The following is a 15,547-nucleotide window of genomic DNA, read 5'->3' as shown; positions in this document are numbered from 1 at the left end:
TTTCTTGTATATCGTGTATAGGATTCTTCATTTCTTCATGTTTGTTGATGCGTGTGTTTTATATATATATATATATATATATATATATATATATATATATATATATATAATATTCATACACATATGAAGGCATTTTATGTAATACTTTTTAAATTATTCTTTGTGTGACTTGTATCATGAAAATACATAATACATGTATGTTGGCATTTGGAATATTTGATCAGGGACATTAATATATTTCATCAAGCCTTGTACTGTACATATTGACAGTAAAAGTCTGCTCTTCCCTATTGGGCTGAGTACAACTTTGTGAGATGTGAAACTAAGGACTGTAAACACAGCCAGCAGGTATATGGCTGTGTACTGGCTAGCTGTGTTATTGGCAAGAAACACTAGGCTTGTGAATAGAATGCAGCAATTGTAAATAGGATGAAATATGATCATGTGATATCTGTTCAAGCAATGATTTATTTTATTATTCAGGGCAAATGTGAGCTGATCTAGCCGGTACTGTAGAAAATCACAAAGTGAAATGGCTTATATACTGTGGGTCTTATATTACTTTTTCAGGCGCAAAATCTGAACAAGCTGATGGAGTAATAAGTAATAACTTTTGGATTAACATATGATATGTTGTACTGACTCGCGATTACAGTAAATTGTTTCTTATACAATAAGTTCAGTTGTACAATAAGTACAAGACTTTTTACAAGCAAAAGTCTACAGACAAGTTCATTCGGGTGCAATAGGAATGAATACATGAAGAAAGGAGGTCCATGGAACTTACAGACCACAATGACAATGTAATAATATAATAATGCAATATTTCAGTTATTAGTATTCTACAAAAATAAATGCTAGTCAAATTTTAACATTTAACATAATTGTAAGTTTAATGAGTTTTGTGGTCCAACTGTACCCAAGGATACCACTCCCCGGATTTCTCCTCCCACCAGAGATAGACAACCTGATATGGTCAGCCAAGGACATAAATAACAAGCATTACATATCCCTGTGCAATATATATATATATATATATATATATATATATATCCATAAACATCCATAACACTTCGTTTATTATTGGATCTGGTGTTTACTTTGTGTTTTATGACACTTGTAAATAAATGACACACAGCATATGCCTACTAGAATGAAATGGCGTCGGACATTGTATAATTTATATGGTTATATGGACTTCATGAAAATGTGAACATTAATACTCAATAAATGTATTCTCTTGGTGTTTGTAAAGAAGCCTGTTTCAGTTTTTTTGTCTGGCTGATGTTCACCTCGCCCGAGTCACCTGGAACCCATTGGGACCTAAAATACTGAAATCCAAGAACTTTCAAGAGTGCCCTGCGGTTTACTGTAAAGTCATTAAAATAAACGTGTCCCATTTATTATTACATCAGTTTCCATTACAACAAATAACTTTTGGATTTATGGCAGGATGAACCAAACGATGATCTAAACAAGCAGGTGTGTGTCAAATGCCTTTGATATCCTGCACTTGGACGAGGAGGGGGGCAGATACTTGACCTTCCACAATACCAGGAAAAAATGTTTTTTTTTATTATGGGAAGATAGGCTGTGATATTTTAATCATTTCTACCCAAAGGTAATGAGTTCAAAACATTGTCGAACGAAAAGTATAGAATTTCTACCTTACAATTATTATTACAAATAATATTTATTTCAGAAAATTGCAGTTAAGAAACTATATAATGCATACGGAAAAATCTAAGCCCTAACTATACCAACACATTGAATCTATCTATTTGTTCTTCCATATTAACTGAATATTATTATATTCCACAAAAATGTAACAATATACACAGAGGATAGGAACTTTGACGTTATCGAATAATATTTTTCAAAAACATTGGTTTACACGGATTAAACTAGATATAATTAAATATCGACAACAATATATTGATAAATTGTATTACTTCTATACATTTTATAAAAAGTGGTACTAGACATATACACCCCCCACACACACCACAGACACACACATATATATATCTTTATATATCTATATCTATATAAAAAGAGAGAAAGATATTATACACAGCATATTAAAATCATAGAATCTGCTCAAAAGTCCAGTAATTACAATTTCATGGAAACCAGCCTATTATTATTGAAAACAAATCATATTTTTTATATATATATTTCTTCATAGTTCACATATATTATAATACTATGCGAATTAAGTTAGGCCATACTGAACACAATATTTAAATGTATTAAGTAAGCATTTACCCGAGTTCCATTTCACATTAGATGGATTCATTCAAATGGGTAATAAGTTAAGATATATGACATTAAGTAACTGTATATATATATATATATATATATATATATATATATATATATATATATATTCCACGCAGTATAAAACAGGATACAAACTAGATGTTAATATAATATTTAAATATACCAAATTAATACATGTTTCCACACGATATTTTTTTAAGTCAATCTTTGATCAGTTACATATTATACCCCTGGGCTGATTTTATTGTACATAGCCAAAGTGCATTAACCTCACCCCTATCTCTACCCCATACACCTTAATGCTGAAACTCAACAACAGTAAAATACTGCTGACCTTCCCGTTCTAGATAGAGACAATAGACGGACCACAGGAGAGACAAAACAAGACAGATCTTTCTGATCACTACATTCTGAAAACATTTTACTTGAAGAAATTAGACCCATCTGGAGCCTTCCAGAAGCCTAGGATATCACATGCAAAGATACAGTTCATCAACCAGAGATCATGTAGGCATTAACATTATAAGAAACAGAAACTTGCCAGTACTCTTACATTTACTTCTGCTCCTTTGTACACGTAAGTATACCAAGACATATTTTTTTTAAATGTTATACCTTTCTAACTATTTTATAGTTTTATGTCACAAAACCTAAACCTAAAATTCCAGGTCAAAACAATCAGATTTATTTTACTTACTTTAACAAAATTTTGTGTCAATAGTTGTAGCATCGAATGTTTTCCAAAATTCAAGAAATTTCTAAGAACCCTTTAAAGTCATTATTTTAATATCACACTGATCAGTAATGAATTAGATGAGGCTTATGGATGGCAATGCATTAGAATGTTAACGCTAAAAGAAGTCTGTTGGTTCAATTACATTTTCCAGGGAATGTATAATGGGAAAGAAATATCCGCATTTTTTTAAGCGATTTTTGTTTTAAATATTTTATCACCAACAAAACATATTAAAATAATATTTTATTATGTAACCTAAAATTCTGTTTTTCTTTATGTACACAGACGGCCTATCAATCATATGATTGTTATTCACTGTTCTTCCAGAAGCGAAAGTAAGCGAAAGAATATAGTGTAGTTAAGTAAATCCCCTCCTGGGGCAGGAAGAATTTTTATATAATACACAGTGAATTTCGATCATAAAAAAACAGACAAGGAGGTTATATAGTCAAGTGAATGTAGCTTCATTAGATCACAGAGACCAGGAGACATTGAGATTATTATCCATTTTATTAAACATATATATGTTTTATGCATACATTTTCTCTTATGTACGCTTGAAAAAAAAAATAAAAAAATATTTCAACAAACCTTGCCTAGATTATCAGAGCCCAGAAACGGATTTCTCATTAACAGTCAACTATACCCCTTTGTCCAATAGATAATAGATTTTTCAGATTTTCAGCTGAATTTTCGGAAAATTAAATAAGATAGTTTTTTTTTTTTGCTTTCAGTGTGTTGCTACTGAAAAATTGATCTGGCTCAAAACGCACTTGTTCTTGGAGGAAGGACAACAACACTTGGCTTTTGTGGTTTATAATATCCGTGCAGTGGAGCGAATGTGGAGTTAATGGATAACGCCGTATAATTCCAAATACAATGAAATATTAACCAATCAAGCTAACCAAGTTTTGTTAGGCTGACAATTCGTACTAATATTATTTAAAAACAGAACATAATAAAATACTAAATATATCTATTTATCTATATCTATCTATCTATCTATCTATCTATCTATCTATCTATCTATCTATCTATCTATCTATATATACATACATACATGACGCTTTTTTGTGGAATTATTATAATTACAATAATGCTTGCATTAGACACTTCGGTAGTACTCTATATTTATTTTTATACATTAGTTTATACAATGTAACACACGGCTATGACGTGTATCAAATAAAGGAACCCGAAATGTTCAATGTTCGCATTCAGACAAGCAAGCTGATTTCTCTTAACCAGGTATCACCGGTGATTTATGTATGTATGTTATGTATTTATGTATGAATGGTCTGATTATTTACATTATTGCATATGTATTTCTATATATAATAAAAGTGCACGTGTACCTGTCTCCTGCCTCGATTAGTAATCTTTTCCAAAGCACATGCACACATGAAGCATTTGTGTGCTCTAATATGGTTAACATTGTTGGAGGAGCACTGAATAAGGTGACGTTTCTTGTATGTTATACACCCATTGTCCCTTTTAGCCTCTGTAGCATCCCATGTAGCAGAGAGACCAGCTGGATGAACAATTCGCTGTCTTCTTGCGCCCCCATCCGCTGGTTACCAGCAGACATGACATCAGGTGAGCTCCTCTGCCTTTATCAGCCACCGTGTGCATTCTGGCAATAGAAAACGGCCATGTCTTTCAATGCTATTTCCTCCCAAGCTTAGAAATGAAAACTCACAGTTCTTAATAAATGTGTAATACTCATATCCTAAAATTATATATATATATATATATATATATATATATATATATATATATATATATATATATATATGTACGCCCTATGAAAAAAGGGCTGATTACCTAAAGCCATAGGAGCCAAAAGTGCTAAATGTCTATAGTTTGGGTGGAACAGCGCCATGCTTTGCTTCCCTGGACGACACAAAGCAGCAGGGGGCGCCATAACTGTGACGTCATCTGCTCACTACTGAGTGTCCTAAGGCTGCACTGGGCTGGGGTTGAGTTGGGTGGAAGGTGGCTGGTTCTTTGTTCCTTTGAAGTTTATATTAGCTGCATACAGACACTATTGCACATAACACACAAAATACAGCAAGGGGATTCTTTATGAAAAGCCATTCAGCAACTTAGGGTAATTAATGACTTGTTAAAAAGCCCCAGCAAGCCTGAGGCTGGCTAGGCAAGGTCACCAGCTCCCATAACCAAAGCTGCTATACCTATATAAATGCTTTATTATGTGATAGTGCAGGAAACTAGATGAAAATAGAGCTGTCAGAGCTTACTAAAATATACAAAATCCTGTAAGGTTATCTGAGGGTGAGTTATTGGGGTTATGTGTAAAATATTGTAAAGTTGGGAAGTGATTGTAATCTATAGAAAATAATGGAATTATCCAGTGGTTGCTATGGTGATAAGGCCACTTTTCAATCTATGGACAAGGAATTTTGTGGAATTGTTGTTGCCAGTGACAAAAGTTGTGTATGTTACATGCATTTTTCTCGAGTAACTAGAAGCATGATTTCTAAGGCCCATCTAAAAAATAGACTTTCACAGAGAATTAGGTTCTTGCTGTAAGTTACAAATTCAACTGCCAGGACAAAAATAAACTCTAACTGCTTAAATGCACATTTGCAATTTATTGTGCATATCTCTTAAGCACAGCATGCCATGAACTGTTTTCATGTACTGACCACTGCACATCCAGTAAATCAAAGGAAAGATCTCTAGATTTCAAGCTTAAGAACAGGTCCCTCTTTGCCTAATGTATGGGTTTGTCTTAGTCAGTCAATTCTAGTTTTGTCATTGCCACAACAGAAGCTCATTGGCAATAAGGTGGTACTGATACTGTGGGTTATTTTATGCTTCCTGTATTTGACCCCAGTGTTCAATGAGTACATTTACTTTGCTTTTGCACTACAAAAACAACAAAAAACCCAAACATGTGTCAAGCAATATAGTTAGGTTATTATACTTATTTGAAAGTGCCAGTAAATGACATCATATTGCTAAGTGCCAGTAAATGACATCATATCCTGTTTCATGATATAATGAATTCCACTGCTCTGAATATATATATATATATATATATATATATATATATATATATATATATATATATATATATATATACATAGATAAAGCACTCTCAAAGGATGGTCAGCACTCCAGGTCTTTAAGTTAACAACTTCTCTTTATTCAAACAAATTCGACGTTTCAGTCATATATATATATATTAGGTTCTATTCAGTGTTATGAATTAAAGAACCTGACACCAAATTAAAATCATTATTTCGAATCCCGCTCCATGACTTCCCATGAACTCTCAGGAGTAACTCCATCAATAGGAAGTTAGAATCTAGCTCATACAACTCTACAGGAAGTGTCTCCAGAGTTGTTAAAAAGAAGCAGTTGTTAATGTATTTTCCTTTTAACTAGTGGAATTCAAAACCGCAAAGGTTCTCACACAGTTTAGTGTTCAAGCAGGAAAGATAGCATTTTTAATTGTTAGTCACCTCATTGTTTTTGTCCATTCTCCCGGCTTGAGAGAGGGGTGGATCTACACAATGTGGGTGTATCATGCCTAACACAAGCCTTTTCCTGTTTTCATTTTGGGGGGGCATGTCCCATATGAGCCAAAACCTGATTCCACCCTGCATAGATGCGCAAAAATATCACTTCAAATATGTAAGATGAAAAAATATTATAAGATATCAGACCTCGAGAGAGTGATGCCGAGAGGGTTCTTAACACTCTATTCATATATACTAAGAAAGACCATTTGTAACAGTACTGAATAAATACAATTTATGAGTTAGAGACGGCTTTGCATCAGAAGAGCTCAACCTTGTGCCTTACCTGGACTTTTTGTGGGAAAATTGCACACTCCTATCTCCTATCCCTATAAATGTCTTCTAATTCCTTAAAGGACTCACTAGCGTACATCAAAGGCACATATTTTATTAATGCTGGGGAAAAATTGATAGAGAGTGGCAAGGATTTGTGAAGGTTAGAAATCAATGTTAACATACAAATGGCTTTTAGAAATATTAGCTTCCTAGAGCTGAGGAGACCAGAGCATCTGTGACACCACTTCAGAAGGCTCTACAGGGTGCATTTCTTCAACCTCCAACCCCACATTCATTGTCTAGGGTGTTCTGTGTTGGTCTGGGTTTACAGTCCGGGTGTAAAGATGTTTTGATTGGCTTAACTTCATAAAAAGTCAATAAGTATAATTCAAGATGTATATAGTATATTATAAGGTAAATTGCTAAATATTGTATCAACTATGTGATAACTGTGTATATGATTTATCACTAATGTAGTCTGCTTCTTATTTTATAACAATATTTATCAAACTTGTTGTTTTTCATTAAAAAGAGGAATACATTTTCACCAAGGAAACCTTTTACCTCTCTTTAGAACTGGAAATATGCAAGTATACTTAGCATTTTGATCATGTGAGGCTTTCCAGGTGAGAGGGGTCACATATTAGCTGTAGTTCAATAAAATCTAAGCCACTAACGCTGTAAGGTTTCTTCATATACTTTGTTTAAGTAAATTGTGTTGCTATTAATGTTATATGTGTTTTATCATATTATTTTTTTACTTTTATATGCGATCATCTTTTTAACTTGTGATAACACTTCTTGGATTTTTCTCACTCTCTCGTTTTGTTTCCTTTCTGTACTTTTTCATGTTTCAATATATTTTATTAAGACATGAAGAAACCTATTGAAGAAAACCACCTGCAAAGCCAAATGCGAAGTTGGAATTCATACAGAAGATCCAATCAATGCCATACAAAAAAGCAAATCATTAATTAGTAAACAAAACCATATAGTTATTATATAGTGTCATAAAAATGTAAATGGCTGCCATTATAAGAGGCTTAATACACAGTAGTAAGACTTTCTAATCACATTATACAATGGTAAGAACAGATATCCACAAGTGGAAGTTGAACGTTTAGTTCAACTTCCACTTGTGGATATCTGTTTCTGACCATTGTATAATGTGATTAGAAAGTCTTACTACTGTGTATTAAGCCTCATGTTTTTAGGTGCCTTGAGAACCAGAATGCCCTCTAAAACTGATGGCACCAATGCTGTTCCTCCCCCTTCACTCTGTCATTAACCAATGACACTGTCATGAAAAGAGAGTTTTACTTTACTGACAGTGTGATAGATAAATTGAACAGCTTTCCAGCAGAGGTGGTAGGGGCTAATACAGTGGGGGAATCTCAACGTGCATTGGATAGGCATATCTAAGACGAGAGCAAGCACTGATTAATGTTTTTAAATCAGGAAACATTGGCAGACCTGATGGAGTGAGTGATTCTTATCTGCAGTCAAATTCTATTTTTTCTGTGTTTCTATCAGTCTTATATTATTGCCTGGCTCCTCCTGTCTTGGAGGAGAAACTTCCTGGAGCTCTCCCTCTTCTCTGGAAGAGGCTTCATGAAGGAACAGGGCTAGCCGAGCATAGGGTTGGGGCTAGGCCCAGACAGCCTTCAGCAGGTGAGGGATAGGCACAGAGTGGATGTGGCCAATAATTGTTCATCTGCACCGAGAGACTCTAGGTCAAACCCAGAGAATATTTGGATGCTGTTGCAATAGCTTTGGACCTCCCTAGTTTAGTATTTGTCTTTGTTTTGATTTTTGTTTTTCTTCATGGATATTCAAAAGATACCACACAATGTGCTTTAATGGCAAATCCAACTATTGCTGCCTTCAAGACAAAATGATCGTGAAGTCTTATGTCAGCAGTGGCAAAATTTTATGATATACTGTCCTGTCTGACATACACCTTTGGCCAGTTCATGCAGCATGAAGTCTGTTGTCCTTCAAAGCAATCATTGCACATGGCGTATTCTGTGCGGAGAAGTGCAGCCAGTGGCTGGATATTCCTGGCTATGTGAGCGTAAGAATGTAGCGTGTGGTCATGGTGTTAAGTGCACTTAAGTCATCAGACGGCCACCAGCTCTAAAGTGCCAAGGCTGCCTCGTGATCACCAGTCAGGCCCTGATTGCAAGTTTATATTTACTTTTATGGGCAGGTGAAATTGTTTCAGAACTATTTCTATTACTAGTAATGGGTTGAATTATACACACACTAAGTTGCACATTACATGTTTTGGGAGGACCCATTGTAATCCATGTAACATTATAATTCATGAATGACCCACAGACATGATCATTATGTTCAGCCTTGACAATCGACCTCATTTTTAAGGCACTTAACTATTTTTCTAATTATACATCAGTCATGTTTAGCTTAATACTATACATATCTCTTTTGTGAATTCTCCCACAGGCTTCTGACACGTATGTTTTAACTTCTTCCGTCTGTACTTTGTTCTCCGGTGTTTACACCTGCCCATGTTTATGTACTCTACTTCTGTAGTCCACTAGCAGACTATTATTGACATGGAAGCAACCTCTACTTCTCTTCAGCTTTCAACTTAGCGTTTTAGGGCATTTGCACAAACAAAACTAAAAGGGCCATTATGTTAACATTCAGTGCATTAACAGAAAAGCTTTTATATATCTTGGTGCATATTTTGTTTAATTGCTTTGCACTCCTGGACCATACTATTTATAACACATAAATCATGATCTTGTAAGTCTTGTTTGCTTCATTGTAGAAAGAGTCTCAGCTGTCTTGAATATGTAGAAGAAGAAAAAAAAACAAATTATGACAGAAAAAGAACCAGACCATAAAAGAAACTGAAAATAAAAAAGTATTTGTTACAAATACAGTTATTTTACAGTTTTATGTTGTTTTTTTATATTTCAACTTCAACATAAGAATAGTAAAAAAAATAAAGTTAGTTGGGTTGCCATCGCTAAGAGGACATTTGGTCAAATTGGAGCACTCAGAAACAAAGTAGCAGATTCAATTTAATGTTGACAAATGCAAACTTATGCATTTTGGGAACAGAAATAAATGTTTTAATTATTCCTTAAATGGAAACGTCAATGTCAGTCAGCTGCTGCAAGAGCAAGAATACATTGACAGGTATAAAAGGGGCAGTTGACTCATGGGAGGAAAATATATTTTTGCCCCTGTTATAAGTCAATGGTAACTACTACCTTGAATGTGAAGTGCAAGTCTGGGCATCTGTTCTGAAAAATGACATTATGAAGCTTGAAAAAGTGCAGAAGTGGACTACAAAGTTAATAAGAGGAATGCTAATCTTAGTTATAAAGGAAGGCTAAAGAAGTCATCTTGGAAGGGATATGACAGCATTATACAAATACATACAGGGATCACTGATGACCTGTTCAAAGAACAAGGAATTTCTTTAAGAGCTGGTCCTTACTTTGTCCCTTATTCATGGTCACTTAGATAAAACTTATGAGTTTTGTCACATTTCACACAGAGCACGTTTTCGATTCTTATTACCCATTTTTAAATATATTCAATAAAATCTAGGTTTTACAAGTCTTTTGCAATAGTGAGACTTTTCATCCCACTTAGAGGATTGCATCTTTTATATTATATTATTTATGGTAATTTGTTGATTGTATGTAAATATGTGCTCCTCAATGTCCTGCAGAGTAAATCACAGAGTAGACAGACCCACATTAAGTTAGTATAATTAAAAGTAAATAATATTAAAGTAAACAATATATTTTTCCCAACTTTTTGAGGTGCTGTTGGAAGTTGCGCTTTTCTGGATCAACAGCAAGGTTGAATTTGATGCCCTGTATCTTTTTTTCAGCCCAAGTTACTATGTTCCTATGTTAATGAAAACATGGAAATACACCAGGCCCAGACTGGCCCCTATATACCCTTAATGCCACTTCTGTGGCAGATCCTGTCCTTTAGTTTACGGCTGATAACTTAATGCATCCAATAGCATGCTGTGAAAGTGTGAGGACAAAAATACCATGTATTGGCCACTGGCCTTAAAGTGCCAGGGTTGATTTTGATCCCCAGCCCACATCTGATGTTAAGTCTGGTTGTCTGCCTTAAAAGTCAATGGGAAAAGTACAGTAACCAATGAAAGTGATAATGATTTTACACACACACACACACACACACACACACACACACACACACACACACACACACACACACACACATATATATATAAATAGTGCTAAGATAATGCATGTAGAGAATATTTGGTTTGTAAAACTTCTGAACTAAATGCTATGTAAACAGCATGTAGGTTGCAGATTGATGGTTGGTTGTATATTGATGGTTGGTTGTATATTGATGGTTGATGTAAAGAGATATAAATACGCAAATTAAAATAAAACAATATAACTCAGCACTCATTGAATTGACGTCTTTATGTGTTTTAGAAACACATCAGTTTGCGGATACAGCATATAAGTTCCATATATTACAAAGGAAGCATAGTCTGTGCAGATGTGTTCAACTGTAAAGTGGGCATACCAGCTGTGAACAAAAATTGCAATTTTCCTTAAGTGGTCCCACAGTGTTCCTGCCTCCCCATGGCAGTAAAAGAGAGGTTGCTCGAACATTGTATGAGCAACACAGAAGGAAGATAGGGGCCTAAGATGAACGGTAATACACTTTGATGAGGACTTGAGCTGGTGCTTCTTGTGAGTTGGTAATAATAGAATAGGCCTGTCTGTGCCATCTCTGCCCCCAAACAGCTTGTTTGTGCCATCATTGCCCCTTTCCCCCTCCAACATACACTCTGGCACACATATGGAAACACACTTACACTAATTTATTCATGCTAACATGCACATTTACTCATACTCAAACACATATGTACACACTCATTTTAACACTCCCTCTCACACCACTCATGCTTACACACACTCCATCTCACACCTCTTACACACACAAACACTTACAAATCCATGATCACACACACCTACATTTACACTTCTATGCTCACACACATACACATCAATGCTTACATACACTTGTACACACATATCCATGCTCACCTACACTTGCACATAGACATCCAGGCTCGCATACAGTTATGCATAGACTTCACATACTCTTATACACAGACATCCATGCTCACATACAAACATACAAACACTCTCCCTTCCATTTGTCCGTACCTCCCACCTGTACTTCCTTATCTCTCCTTCAGCTTCCGGTCCACGAGCAGCCTCACTTTCACTGCAGGGTAACATGACATAACGTTGCTCCAGTCTCCCTGTGCCGGCTCAAAATTTTTAAAAAGGACCCTTCTGACCTGTACCGGCACAGAGAGACAGGAACGAGCGATCCCAGAGGTCACCTGGGCCCCTAGAGAGACAGGTCTCGTTGCAGTTGTGACCTCTGTAGTTACGCCACTGCACAAAGTTCAGAAAATAAAACAAGGTGCTGGGAAAAAAATGTAGTTTTTCCAAGTTAGCTTCAACTAAAGGTAAAAAAAGAAGTGCTGAAAAGTGTAGGAAAGTGGGAAGTTTTCAATTTTTGTTTTTTACCTTAATAATATTGGATTGAAAAGAATTTCAGTCCTTCTTTAAGTTTGTGAATTTTCAGCTTTTAGTCAATTAAATGATTCATGTGCTACTTTATCCTTTAAACTGACCTCTTTCTTTTTGCTTATATGTTTTTTTAGATACAATCTTAGTATTGGGACTACACGACACTCTTCATTTTGTATATTTTTGTATGTAGATATATGTGTAGTGAAGTATATTTTGGGGGTACATATTGGACACTACATTATAGCGCCAACAGACAACAACTTAAATGTAACATAAGCACCTCAGAAAATACATTTCCATTCTGCCAAGATAACTTATTTTAGAAAGTGTGAAATACATCAAATGGGCTGTCAAATGAGTCATCTGTGGGCGGTTGGACAATTACACTGCCACCCAGTGGTGAAAGTAAAGAAGTGTGCTTGTCACAAGCCTTTTCAAAGTGGATTTGTCACTTTTTCCCAAATCATAATCTTTATGGCTGTATACAGTCAATAAACTTATGTAATGGTATTTTTATATATTAAAAAATACACCTTACGTATATACATTGAGAACAGGTTTCTCAGCTGCATGATTGTTCCTGCCCCTCAAGTTTTGTTACCTCTACTGTTAATTTGTAACACTGTGTGGGTGTGTAAAAGGAGATAATATCAAGACAGGAAATGGATTAGATAATAGCAGAACCCTTGCTAGCTGCTTTTGCGCCCGAGGCAAGAATGAAAAATTGTGCCCCCCAGCTACTTTTTTACAGATGCTATTTTATTTACACTGCCCTTACACACACCTGCCCATACACGCTGCCTTTACACATACTGGCCCATTAACATGCATATGCACACACTTCCCTTGCACATGACTGCCCCCACATGCTGCCTTTACACATACCTGCCCATAAACACACATACACTGCCCTAACACATACCTGCCTATATACGCTGCCTTTATACACACCTGCTAATTAACATGCAGATAGACACACACTACCCTTACACACACCTTTCCATAACACACATATATACATACACTGCCCTTACACACCCCTGTCTTTACACACCGCCCATTAACACGCATATATACACATACACTGCCCTTTCAGACACCTGCCTATATACTCTGCCTTTACACACACCTGCTCATTAACACGCATATACACATACACTACCCCTACACACACCTTTCCATAACACACATATATACATACACTGCCCTCACACACACCTGCCTTTAAACACACATATGCACATATGCACACCACTGCACAAACACACAAATACCTTCACTGCTCTTACACACACACCTGCCCATACACACACAAGCTTACAAACACACACAGATATATACACATACACTGCCCTTACACCACTTTCTCCCTACCTCTTACCTTTCTCATCCTCCATCCTGTCGTGGGAGCACGAGGCCTCTCATTTCAGACCTCCTCATTAGTGCTCCCTTATCACTATGCGCTGGCTATACCACGTCATATCCTGACGGCATAATTTGCAAAGTGATTAGGGAGCACGGAAGCCAAGGTCTGAAGTGACAGACCTTATGTCCCTAACGTTGGGCCGCTTAGAGGGGGAATGTGATCTCCCCAACCAGCCCTGCTCATCGGAGACCTCCTACTCAGACCAACGCTTATGGTGGCCGGGTGAGCACTGCCCACAGGGGCGCCCGATGAGCGGAGCTGGTTGAGGAGATCACAATCTTGAAGCTGCCTCTGCACTCCCCTGAAGACTGGCCCAGGGGAGGCGGCCTCTCCACTCACCCCATCGCCTATAGAATCATTACAGTTTTTTAGGGGCTTTGTGGTGAATCACATTGCTGTCAGTGCTCTTGTGCACCTGACTAGTGTGCCCATGCATTTAGAAAGCTACCTTAATGTTGGGCTTGTTAGGGAGATCCATGATCTCCCCAACCAACCCTGGTTGCAGCTTCTGATCGTGCAGCTGTGCACCCCTTGCAGCTGCGCCTGAGTCAAGTGCCTGGATAATAGTTGCAGCATTAAGACACAGATATAACCTGCCCTGAGGTAGATGTTAAACTAAATATATCCAAGAGAATAATATTCCACAACAAAAAAGAATAGCTATAGTAAGCTCCTTCTGGCATCTAATCAGAATATTCAAAACAATACAATAACATTTCATGCAATAAAGCTAGTTTGCTACCCCATAAGGCATTTTGCCTATTCATGTTACAAAATGAAATGGGCATTTTTTCTACTGTTTGGTGACAGATGAAAATGAGATGCAAAAACATAAGCCATATAAACTAACATGTCCCCTACTCATTATTAGAACACTTTGTTATAATTAGGAACCACACATTAGCTACAAAATATCTACATTACACTACAATAAAATTGACTATTAAATGGTTATTATTGGAAGAGTCCTGTCGGTTGATTTTAAAAACTCCTAAATATAAGCACACAAGTGACTGAATTCTTAGAGAACAGTATCAACCACACCAGGATCCATCATGATAATCATCCAAGGTGTCCTCCACTTTTGAAAAGGCCCATTCCTTCCTCCGATTAGTTGGCCGATTATTTTTTCGATTAATTCATTAATCGGATAAAAGAATAAATGTAAATATTTGGTTTATTTAAAATAATTGAATGACTAAACATTTGTGAAAAATGCATTTCTTGTTTTTATTTCCCAACCTGCACCCCATTTATGCACATCTGAGCCCAGTCTTGCCACACTGCCTCCCAGATATGCCTTATACCCCCTGTATGCCTTATACCCCCAGAATTGCCACTCCGCCCTCCCCAGATATTCCTTATATCCCCTTGATGCATAATAACCCCTGATATGCCACTGTGCCCTCTGATATGCCTTATAACACCCCTGATATGCCCTCTACACCCCTCTAGTCTGGCATTGTGTGCTGAACGAGTAAGGTTACAAGAATATTTAACAGCGCGACTGGAAAACAGAAAAAAACATTAGGAAGTAACAGACACATACAATTTAACTGCAGAGGATTATAATTTGGCCCAATTATATTTCCCATTTCCCCCTAATCTAAACAACTGAAACCTCATTTGATCTTAGGTCTTAAGTTCAGGACAACCTCATGCCTGTCCCTTGGATTTTTTTACTTTCCCT

The sequence above is a fragment of the Spea bombifrons genome, chromosome 5 (genome assembly GCF_027358695.1).
Source record: "Spea bombifrons isolate aSpeBom1 chromosome 5, aSpeBom1.2.pri, whole genome shotgun sequence".
In the NCBI taxonomy this organism is placed as follows: Eukaryota; Metazoa; Chordata; class Amphibia; order Anura; family Pelobatidae; genus Spea; species Spea bombifrons.
Note: the sequence above shows the minus strand (reverse complement) of the source record.